At 37.5% G+C, this 12,715-nt stretch overlaps 1 long non-coding RNA gene across 1 annotated transcript in view; it reads left to right on the top strand.

The window, feature by feature from the left end:
• LOC107673891 (uncharacterized) overlaps positions 1-12,715 on the top strand; it is a 23,053-nt gene that overhangs the window by 2,529 nt on the left and 7,809 nt on the right. The window contains exons 2-4 of the long non-coding RNA XR_001632443.1: positions 5,760-5,976; positions 10,793-10,839; positions 11,174-11,191. This is a non-coding gene — a long non-coding RNA (uncharacterized LOC107673891). The remainder of the gene's footprint in view (positions 1-5,759; positions 5,977-10,792; positions 10,840-11,173; positions 11,192-12,715) is intronic.

Below are 12,715 nucleotides of genomic sequence, written 5' to 3'. Positions count from 1 at the left end.
CAAATGGCTGCAATATAACAAAGAGTGAAAAATTGAAGGGGGTCTGAATACTTTCCGTACCCACTGTATGATTTATGAAAAATAGATAGATATACTATGGATAGATAAATAGAAAGATATAGATAGATAGTTAGTAGATATACTAGTATAGATCGATAGCTAGATAGCATAGCATAGCTATGTAGGAAATTAGTTGCCTGGGTCAGCAATCAAATAAAATAGAATACAATTAAAATAATATATAATACCCCCCTCCCCCGTGTGTGTGTGTGTATAAATATGTGTGGTCAACAGTGTTTTGATGAAAAAAGTAACATCCTTGTTAGTATAGACCTGTTAGTCAAACCATTGAAGCCCTCTTGTGGCCACCTCATTTACATAAAACCTCCCACCCCCCACTCCCTCAAAATAATGGGTAAGAAAAATGGGTGAAATGGGTACCAATTGGGATTCTCCTACTCTTGGTGCAATGCAAGAAGCTGTATTTTCGAATGCTCCCTGTATAAGAAGTAATGTTGGCTGAGTGCTGTTTAGCACATATTCAGCGAGGGCGTCGCACAAGCTCATGCGAGTGTCGAGGCACAGAGGATACATATAGGGGCTTTAAAAGGCTCTAAACTCAAGCTGCCGCATCTGCGAGCCTGCATACATCACTCTGTTTATCGCCGGCACTGCTAATTGAACATAGGCTCACAGAATGATGCCCCCATGTGTTCCATAGCACCGCACTGCCATTGGCTGTTGTTGCGGCGACGCAGCCATTAATGAGACAGGGCCAGGAAGATGGATTACCCAGTGCCATATTGCCCATCATCCCCAATCAAGAACCACCCATGGAAATTGATTGTTCTAATTTGCTCTCATTATTATTATAATACCCGGACAAAATAACACACACGGCTCGCTGTCAAAGCTGTGAAAACCAGCCATTAGTTATGGGGGAGACAGCAAATGCGTTTTATGAGTTTCGCAGTTAGTTGAGACGTTGGATGCAAACACATCTTAATCAGATTTCCACTCCCTCCATCATGGTGATATAGCATCTCATTATCTCCACCTCAGAGAGTGGTGGAAGAGAGTACACATTCATTTATACTTTAATGTCAGTGTCACAGTTTTACTTCGTGAATAATGCCTTGAACTTTCCGTGAACAAGAACAGTAGCATTTGCTGATCTAAATGGCAGAGCGGAAAACAACATCACGCTCTGACCAGGTTGAAAACTATTACCCTGGAAACAAATGAGGAAAAAAACTGAGGTTTAATTTGTGGACTTTGCTGTAGTCAGCAACTTCACCCGCTCATCTCTCATAAGAGTTTTTGTTGTTTTTAACACACTCATCAGCTTTCCTCGGACAGTTGAGAGCTGCTCTTCGGGTGCTTAGTACCCCATCTAACCAAAAAGAACAAATGGTCAATACCTCAGGATGTGTCATGCGGGATGACTATAATTAGTCCTTCCTCCAGTTCAGCCAATGATGTACATCATAAACGCTTTGTCTCCAGAGCCAGATTAAGACTGCAGCCCAGTGCTGCTCCCAAATCCTCCCTGCTTACACTGCACTCTGTCTGTCTCACGAGTCCCTCACATTGTATATGCAAGAAGTTATAAGGCATGGAAACGATCAAAGCAGGATACAATTATGCATCCCTAATCACAAACTAGCCCCATGAAACCTTGGCGGTCTCGCCCTTTTTATTGTGCGATGTTGAGAAAACGGCAGGTAAATCAGTTGAAGATTACACCTCAGATAGTTTTATGACAGAGCCAGGAGTCCCATCAGGGGGAATTTCTAGCGTGGTCAGCAGCATATGAATGGTGGGGGACATCGTCTGGAATTAGGGCTGTAATTTAAAGCGCTCTAATTACAACAATCACTTACATCCAGGCTTTTACTTGTCGCAATGTAATGCAATTAGCATGAGGTAGAGAGCTTCCGTATCTTTTTTCAAATCAGACAAAATATAGTGTCATTTTATGTGAAATTTAAAGAAAATTGGTGAATTCCAGAGAGAGAGCTTTTTTATGTACTAACCTATACAGCCTACTTTATCATATTTGATAGGCACATTTCTGAGGCCTCTAAATTATCAACATGATAATTGATCTGAAAAACCTGCTGTACTCAATCCTCAACATGGCTTCTGTTGTCTGATTGGTAGTTTATGTTTTAGCAAGTAAAAATGCCTTTTAGTATAATTCTAAAAAAACATCCCACTTCTGGTCAGGATACAAGTGTCTTTTTACTGTGAAATCTTCACTGAATATTTACTAAAGTAAACACAAGAATATATTTTACATTGTTATTATTATTTCAGCACTTACTGGAATGAAGCAACTTAGGTTTTCTTGATGATCCATACATAATTTTTGTTTTGTTTTGAAGAATCATGTTCTAATGTAATATTTGTACGTTTATTTGTTATAATATTGTAAAGCGACTTTGATTTTGCTATATAAGGTGCTATATAAAGTAAACGTATTATTATTATTATTACATCTTTCAAACATTGTCTCTCATTCCCCCACAATTAAAACTATAGAGCTTTGATATATTAAACTAACCATTTAAATATAATCTAAAGAAATATTATTGAAGATATACAGTGACCATTGATAATACTGATTCATAAAGTAGTCTGCTATACAAACTAACAGAATTTCATCACTCTCTGGCCATATAAATAATAACATCTGCACCAAATTGCATATTTTTGCTCAGTTTGGGCCTCTGAATAAAGCTAAGGTGTTTTTTTTAGCTTAATGTTGTCATAGTATATGAGCCATAAAAGCCTGATGTATCAAATATGATACTAAACAAAAACACATTTGCAAACTTAAAAAAAATATTTTGTCTAAAGATTCCTAAACCCCTCCATTTCAAAAAATTATAGTCATTTTTCGGACTATTATTCCATATGTAGGATTTTAAACTGTAAAAGGAGCCCGTCTCTAATTTATGAACACTCTTAATCATCACAAAAGTACTGTCTCCAATCATAGTTACAGTAAAAGTTATTTTCTGAGTATCTTACATTAATTTGAGTTGTTTGATTGATTCATTTATGGGCGTGTGTGTGTGTGTGTGTGTGTGTGTGTGTGTGTCAGCCCGTGGGGTGTGAAGTATGTGTAGATCCATCGCATTGTCCCATTCTCCTGCTTTTTCCCCAACAGGGCCTAGTGTAACCTTCAGCCCTACAGGGGAGAGGCTTGTAAATTACCACTGGAGTTTTCCCCCTCACCCCTGCTGTCATCATTTCATTAACCCCATCCTGATCTCCTCCGACCTTGACTGCTTGCCTTCACTCACAGGGGAATGGCCTCTCTCTCCTCCCTGCTTTCTCTCTTACTTTGTGCCAAACAATGTTGAGCTGCAGCCAGTACATATGTCAGCCACAGAACCACGGGCTTTCAGCTAATGGCATTAGGAGATAGACTGTAATTTTATGGGAAAAAATATATCAAGTTCACAGATGCCATGTAAACGTCAATATGAAATCAAAATGAACTTATTGACTTAATCAATTGTTGCACCTGGTCTTATTGGGAATGATTCATCTGTGCATTTTATTTTGAAGAAAACAATTGTTTACTTAATCTTGACTCACACTTTCCTTTTCCACTGATGTTACTTAGGTCATGTGGACAACTGATTATCGTAAAGCAGTCACCGAAGAGATATGTTGCCATTGTTTTATTGGTTCTCAGCCAGGGGGCCGGGGCCCACCAGGGGACCTCAGCAAACTTCCAATGATGCCCCAATAAGTCTTCAAATTATTTACGTTTGGTTATAACAATCATCTTAATTAAAATGCTGAATAAACTTATAATAAATATGTACCACTACAAACTGACATCATATTTTTGAGTTTATTTATTTCCATTTCAACAGAAGTACCAGAGGTACATATCAGACAAGATGAAAGGGCTTTTGAATGTTGTCTTGGACAAATGGGGGTGTTGAAATCAAATAGGTTAATAACCACTCTTCTAGTGTATATAATGCAAACACTTCAATTAATTCTCAATGGATACCGTCTAATCCCACGCACAATATTTTCTTATTGAAAATCCTGTTTCACTTGGAAATGTGTCACATTAAGGAAGTAAAATGTTTTGCAAATGTAATATAAATCTGAACTTTTATTGTCATATTTGTGTGCATAAAATAACCTGTGTGCAATTTTATTAATAGTATAATAGTATGACTTTAGCAAAAGCTGTAGATTTTTGAGCAAATGAATGTGTGAATGGTGTTGCATGCACTTAAAAAATGATGGTATGGTGTAAAATAATGATTATGGATGGTTGTTTTAATTACTACTCCTTTTGGTGGTGAATGAGTAATTATTCACATTTTTCTTGTATGAGGACATAAGCAGAATGGCACTGATATTCTTAAGGTTAGACAATGTCTGTCTTTGAAGCTTGTCAGTAGCACAAGCTTCTGATTCACATGAATCCTGCACTGCTCCCTACAGACTGAGCTGGGAATATTTCCTTAAGAGCAACTTCACTCTACTTATCATTTTTACTTTTATTTATGTAGGACAGCATAGAGAGCAGACAGGAAGCAAAGTGGGAGTGGAAGGTACCACGAGCTGGGACTCAAACTCAGGTTGCCCAAAGCACAACCATATATGGTTGTATGTTGGAGCACTGTCCATGAGGCTGTCACCTCTGACTGCACTTTACTTGTATCCAAAATAAATGTGGTATATTGAAGTTATAAATTTTTTTTTTATCAGTAAGTGTGTTCTCTCTGACCCTGAGTTTCAAATATTGGAAATACTTAAAATACCGTGTGAATACGTATACACTACTGTTCAAAGGTTTGGAGGTCATATATATATATATATATATATATATATAAAATATGTATTTATATATATTTAATTATATATACTTTATATTTATCATATTATTTGTCATATTATGCCCTTTATTTAGTTACATTTAGTTAAAAATATTGTAGTGTAGTGACTCCAACCGTTGACTTGTACAACAAACTCCAACCGTTGTATAACCCCATCGTCATAAATGGCATTTTAAGGTATTTTGTGTTCTTTAACCATGCACAACTGTCAAGTAACCGCTCTTGAGGTCAATTAAGCTGAATTAAAACAATTTTGTCCCTCAACCCCTTTACACTATATTTAGTTTAGCCAGTCTTCATGTAGTACTAAGGTTGTGTGTAATGTCTGATGGGTAACATTTACTCTATTTACACATTTTCCCTAATCAGTATAGCTTTATTCCTACTGCATTACACTCCCTGCAGTACTATTTGGAATGGCACTTGATTGGCTGATCGGGTGTGAATACACAACTCCTCAGAGACCCTGTCTTTTACTGTGAGTATGCAGCTGAGGATGTGGATACCCAATCCAGTTATCCTCATCCTATCTGAACAGCACGAAGACTGGAAGCAGGTCGGAGTGTAAATGTGAGAGATCTTGCTGATGCTGCTAACTCTGCCCGCAGCTGCTGCATCCAACCCTCCTAAGTTCCTTTAGAATTTATGCACTCACTCAGCAATGTTATTACAAGTCAGAGTTTATTGGGAAATTGTTACATTATGTGAAGTGTCTAACAAATTGCTTATGCTCCTGTAATTGGGTTACAACAGGCGTGCTCTCCCATTGGTGAGATTAGGCAGGCTGGGCTCCCACCGATCTCAAAACCCAAGCAGTAATTTTATTTGTCTTGCCTCGCTCTCCCTCTCCTAACAACATGGCTTTCTCTGCCTCCTTGCCAGATGTCTGTTTGGAGGAGCAGGCTTGTTTTTTGGCCCCTGACAACGCAATTACAGCCCCGCCGATTGTCGTGTGTGTGCATTAAGTACCTCCCCCAGAACGAGGCCGATTAATGAAGGGGCTCCTCGGGGCCGAAGAAGAAGCCCCAGGCACCCACACACAGAGGAGAGGAACTGTTGTTGGGGGTCAGGCCGCTACACATGCTCCATATTAATGCAGGTGTGTATGTGTGTGTACGTTTGAAACTACATTACATAGTGTGGCTTGACCACAGGATAGGATGCTACACTTTTACAAGTTTCCTGCCAGTGAAGAGATACATGTGTATACATCATGGTTCAATATTTTTAATAAATAAATTGCATTTTTATAATGCAGTTAATTATTAATATTATTAGATTATTATTGTTGAAATTATTTTAGGGATGTATTAATAAATATATCACCACAGAGGAAAAATTGGTAAAACTACAAGGAAAATATATTACATTTTTTGCATACATATGTCTAGGCATATTTATGTTTTAGGCCATATAATGATACCCTTCCTAATTTAAAGGTATCTATGTATTTAGTATAAACACCCATTTATATAGTGTGAAAATATAGATTAGCAATGATATTATACAGAATAAATAAATGGTGTTATATTGTGACTGTACTGAAGGCAAATTATATTAATATTATATGGAAATATTGAACTTATATTAATTTGACAGCATATTCTTTTCTGCTCTCTATTAATGTTGTATATGCACCTAAAAACTAAAATGATCTTTGTTTGTATGAAGCTAACAAAAAAAGAGAAACATTTTCGCAATTAATGTAGTTCCATAGCAGCGTATTAAATCATTGCGTTTATATAATATTGTAAGTTAAAAATATTCTAACTGAAATTGTTAAATGCGACTAAGGATTTTGAAGTTTGACATTTTTTTTTAGCCTATGCACACACCATACCAAAATAAGAGATTAGTATTTATACTTTCAATGGATGATTTTATCTGAAGCAACTTGGAGTGTATTTAAACTGTATTTTATCGTGATATGTTCACTGAAGAACCCATAACCATGTTGTTTTTAACCACATGCTTTAGTAGTTGAGTTACACAAACACAATAATCAGTCTGTATATACATCAGCAGAATGTGATTTATTAGGTGAATTGTACTAAGCAGCTCAGTTTCTGTGTATTTATATATATATATAAAACAAATAAAGAGAATCGACCCTGTCTGTAAGGTATATGAAGACTGAAAATGGCTTAATTTTTATAATGTTCCCCTGACAAGAGATTATCCAACATAGTAATGGCAAATCAATAGGGACTTAAGTTGTCAGGAGAAACAGATAACATACTAAAAGGGATTGATTAGATGAATTTTCTCATTTTATGAAAAAGTCTATACCAAAGGTAGCTGCAAAGCTTGTTAAATAGAGAGCAGACTTATCTTTGCAGAAAAAAAAACATTAAAAAGCTGAAGGCAGATTGTTGAAGGGAAGAGAGAGAGACTGAAGGGAAGAAACTGCTGACCTGTGCTTTTTTGTCTGACGTTGAGCTGATTTATAACGATGGATAAGCTTTGTCTAAAGGGGGAGTGAACGATGTCTCCATGTAAACGATCTTAAATGAGATATCACAGGCTGTTGTCACAGCGGGAGCTCTTGCAGTGTGGAAACGGAGGAAGCATCATGGGACTTTTTAGTCCTTTAAAACATGAGGATGATTCTGAACATCTTAGGCTTTTCTTTACATGTCTTGTTCTACAATTATGGTCATTTAAACGACACAAAGCAATTGTTTTATGTTGAAATTAGGGTGTTTAAAATGGTGACACAATAATCAGCTTTGGTTCTTATACAGTATTAGAAGAAATATTCTTGTCATTTTTGAAAACTATAATGTAAAAGCACAGACCCTAATGCATAATTTAAGATGTAGCATTGTCATGTAATCATTGCAATATCATAATTACACACACCTCTCCTGAGTAATAGTACATTTAAGGTATTGTTTTATGTTGAAAGCTGAACAGCTGTGTTTCTGAAGTACTTTATTTCTAAATGTCTTGGGAATTTGGGTGTCAACAACTGTCACCAAAACATGCTACCACTGATTGTATTTAGATGCACAGATGTTTATATCCTTATGTGAAGGGTTTCTTATTTCAATTAAGCAGTGATAACTGTGGGTGCTATTTGAGCATTTCCGCAAGAAAACTAATTAGTGGAGGAAAGTTTGCATGAGGACTAAGGTTTGGACTTCTCTGGTCCGCTGGCTGTAATTTAATATGTAATATTTACATTCTGTATTGCTGTAGCACACCTTAAAAGATGCGAGCTGTTCAGGCATGACCATATAAACATACCCCCCTTTATAGTTGTGCTCAGTATAGTGAATAGATTGTGGTATTTGGGTGACATCTGGTCCCTGACTGTTCAAAGTGTAGCAGCTGTTGCTCCCCATGATGATGTTCATCTTCCTCACAGCCATGTGACACTTTAAATGTTCTTGTCTCCACTCCAGCTTCTCAGAAACTCTTTGAGCTGTCACTTACCAAGTCTGCATCTCAGGAAGTGCTTTGTCCTTTCATTATGTAGTATCTGTGGGGTCAGAAACTAAGTAGTCTAGCTGTTGTTTTGTTTATGCAGAAGAATATATAGATGTTTTTGAGATGTTGAGGTGAGTGCTTTTGGTTTAGATGTTGAATAACAAATGTTCTTATTCAGAAAAAGAAATCTGGAGCTGAATATTTTTTATTAAGTTGCATTCTCTCAACTCTACTAAAATGCTGTGTTTTCATACACTTGAATAATTGTTTAATTGATTTGTGAGGATACAGTCTGAATGCAGTGATAGAGAAAATTGGTCACATCTGACACAAACCGAGAATTATTACTGTTGTAGGATTTGTCAATCAGAGTAAATCAGAGAAATTATTTATGGTTGTTTAAATTTTATTGATATAAAATACATATTGTTTACATTTATATATACATTTATATGTTAAGTTTCAAATGTGTTTTTTAACAGTCCTATAGCGTTTAAAGTTTTGAAGTCTTTTTATATGCTCACTAAGGCTGCATTTATTTGACTTAAAATACAGTAAAAATAGTAACGTTGTGAAAGATTATTACAATTTAAAATAAGTGATTTCTATTTGAATATATTTTAAAAATGTAATTTATTCCTGTGATTAAAGCTGAATTTTCAGCATCCAGTCTTCTGTGTCACATGATCCCTCAGAAATCATTCTAATATGCTGATCGGGCATTCAAGAAACATTTCTTATTTTATATTTGTTTTTTAATAATACAGGCAAATATAGTATAGTCATAGATTTAATGGTTCCTTAAAGGATTTCGAATTGTTCAGGAATAGTTCAACTCCTAATGGTTCATAAATAATAATTAGGTGTTTAAGTGATTTTATTGTTGTTCTTTTCAAGATAGCTGGAAGTGAAGTGTTTTATGAAGTGTTCCTTTCTTTGAAGGGCTTGATCAATAGTCTCCATATTGTGAAAACCTGGTGCTGATTTCTCACTATTGTTTGGCATCCCTCCTCCAGCAGATCTACGCTCTCTTTATGAACTATGTGATGAGGAGACACACGCTGCTCACTTCATTTCAACAGGGCTGACTGTCAACCTCAACAAAAGAGTCTGACCCCTGCGCTGCCTCCTCTCTGCAGATTAGGGCAATTCCCCATGCAGATGTCTTGTGCCCAGCCTTGTGCGTCTCCCCAGCGCCTTTTACAAATCCAGCTTTGACTGATTATGTCCTGACAGCTCCAGTGTTGGCTCACTTACACAGATTGACATAATCATTAGGGGGTGGGCTGACCCAGACCCAAAGCACCCGGTTTTATCTGTTTGAAAGTGGCCCCTCCCACTTCTCCACATTCTTCACCAAAGCAGCTGAGACTCTCACACTCTTGCACAAAAAGAGGCAGAACCCCTCGGCCCTTCCCTGCCCACCCCTAGCATTCATCATCCTGAAGTTAATTGGTGTGGGCTTTAAGCAAATTTCCTCCACTCAAACCATCAGCCTGCTGCCTGAAGACGCAGTGCAGAACGTGACTGCTGACCCGCCGCCATACGCTGCCTATTGATTTAACTGACGAAGCAGACCGCTCTGATAGAATTCCAGGCTGGAGAATGCATTATCCCTATGGAAGACAAGAGGAGGGAGGGAATGTGGCCATCAATATGCAAGATGAATGGGGGTTAAACTCAACCTTGATTTAAGGTTTCTGCTTGAACTTTCCCAGAGCTAATCTACCCCTTCACTGTTCTGTGCTAAAATCACAAAAGCTTTGCTGGTGCCTGACTAAGTGTGGTCTTTATTGAAATGCCAGGAGAGGAATAGATCAAAGCTGAAGGAACAATCTTGGTTTTAATTGATTATAATTCAATTGATCTAATGGAAAAAGGAACCGATGAGCGCATAATTTTCGCTAAATGAAAACCTCCAGTTTATTTACGATTTAAAATCCACCTTGATTAAGACGTCACAAATTATTGTGTCACATATTAATCTACAAACTACTCTCGGACCGGAGAAACGAGGCATTAGTCTTACGACCGAATGTCTTCACGTCCCTGTAATGAATGCAGTTCACTGACCCATAAAATAGAATAAAAAAAGCAATCTTGCGCTGTGGATCCACATTATTACTATTTTCCCCTCCTCCTCTTCATCCCTGCCTTTCCCTTAGATCTGCTGAGGTCTCAGTCAGGAAGAAATGGGCGTTTGTGACAAGCCTCTCGCCGTAGGGTTAATTAAACAGCTCACTTTAGCACCGCTGCTGTCATTTGCCCAAACACGGATCCATCAGTCACGCACACACTTCATTCCCACGCGCACACACCGTACACGTCAAAGTGTCAGAGGTTCCCGGTCCCACGGTGACAGCTGGGAACATTAAATCTTATCTGGTTTATCAATTATTCCCGTGATTGCTCGCACGGATTAGTCTATAGTACTCAAGGCATTGCTGAAATTTATCACCCTTCTGCCATCTTTGCGTTTGCAGCGTGGAGTGGGCGCCTGTCCAGTGCTGTGCTGCTGGGTGGAATATGGGTAATGTATTTTTCTTATTTTATACCCAGCTGGAGAAATGGCCTTTATTATACCACTCATACAGCTGTCCAGACAATCCTTCAGCAAATCACTACTTGGCACTTTACTTTATTGTGTTCATTAATAAATATCCTTGGCTTTCGCCTAACACAATTCACAAACCTCTAAATGACAGAACTGTATGTGAACTGAGCACTTAAAGCAATAATGCATGCTGTTCTAAACTTCTTGTTGTTGTTTTCATGGAACACAAAAGATGAATTTTTGAACAATATCCTGGCTGTCCGTGTCTATGTTTTGAAAGTGAATGGGGAATCTCATTTCTGTTCTGCAGGTTTGGAATGACATTAGGGTGAGTACATGATTGACTAATTGACTTGTTTGTTTATTTATTTATTTATTTACTTATTTATGTGTTTGTTTGTTTGCTTTATTGTTTTATACATTTTATTAATTGTTTTATTGTATTTTATTGGGTTTTTTTGTATTGTAGTTTTTGCTTTGTTTTCTATTTTATTTATTTTTTTTATTTGTTTCATTCCATTTTCTAAATTATTTGTATTTTTTATTTTTATTGTATTTTATGTTTTGTTTTATTATTTTTATATATTTTGTATTTTTATCTTTTCTTTTAGTTTTATTCATTTAATTTTTTTATAAGCGGAATTTTATTGAATGTTTGTTTATTATCTGTATCTGCCATGAAATAGCCTTTTAAAATGATATGGCAATAAACTAAAATACAAACAAACCATTTTATTTTAATGCTTAACCATCTGCATTGAAACTATATGTTCCTCGATTTTGGAAATTTGCATCAGGAGTGATTATGTCAGTAGTCACCATTTCAGTCTGGTGTGCCAACATATTATCTGCAGTGACCTCCCCACATTAGGACGGTACATAGAAACTCAATCTAACATGGTGAACAAATTGTCAACCCCAGGGACGATTGGATGAATCAAGGTTTCTGTGGGTTTAATGCAGCATAAGCGCAACATATCAGAGCCATTGCTACTTCTCTCCTAGCATATGTGGCCTGACATTTAACAGGAAGACACGGAGCAGGAAAGCACTTTTCCAGCCCTTTAATATGGCACAGCAATATGAGCATCCAGAGTCCTGCTCTCCCTCATAGATTCATACAGGCTTAATGTACCTCTCCCAAATCCCATTAGCTGACAGGCTGTTGAAACAGCTTGAATATGTGAGGCTCATGCTTGAGGGATCGGGCCAAACTGGAAGGCCTGGCACCTAGTCAACTCGACAGAAGTGGCTGCCTCTCCTCTTTAGAAAGGCACAGGCGACAAAGAGCTCATCAGTGCTCGCCATTCAAGAACCAGCAGGGAGGCAAACCATACAGTAGTTAACTCGCTAATATGGGCAGTGTGTGAGCAGTCGTTGTACAACTTCCAGAGCTCAATAAGGGCTGGAGGACGGCAAACTCATCGTCCATTTAGCCAGAGCCCGCTACTGTTAGTGGCGCACAAAGAGGCTTTTGTTGTTTTGATTTTTTGAATTTATAGTTGCATTACTTTTGCTTGGGTAACTCTTTTGAGTTCAAGCTTTATGTTAACCTTCCCGGAGAGGGAAATGACATACCCTGAGGGTGTTTCTGTGTTTTACCGGGACAGAAAAGAAAGCCAATCTTTTACGACATATTGCGGTCCTCCTCTCCTGAAAGAGCACAAGTAGGCTTATAGCTGTTTCCACAAAATAGGTCATTTCATTTAAAGGTGACAAACATATGTCATTTACGGTCACACAGAATGCCCCCCCCCCCCTCATTTCTGTCCATGTGTAAAAAATGGGAACGTAACATTTGGACTTGGCGATCAAACCTCATATCCAATTTGTGTTCCTATCTGAGGGAGAG

Source organism: Sinocyclocheilus anshuiensis, unplaced genomic scaffold (genome assembly GCF_001515605.1).
Source record: "Sinocyclocheilus anshuiensis isolate Anshui unplaced genomic scaffold, SAMN03320099.WGS_v1.1 scaffold292, whole genome shotgun sequence".
In the NCBI taxonomy this organism is placed as follows: Eukaryota; Metazoa; Chordata; class Actinopteri; order Cypriniformes; family Cyprinidae; genus Sinocyclocheilus; species Sinocyclocheilus anshuiensis.
Note: the sequence above shows the minus strand (reverse complement) of the source record. Positions and strands in the feature narration are given on the sequence as shown.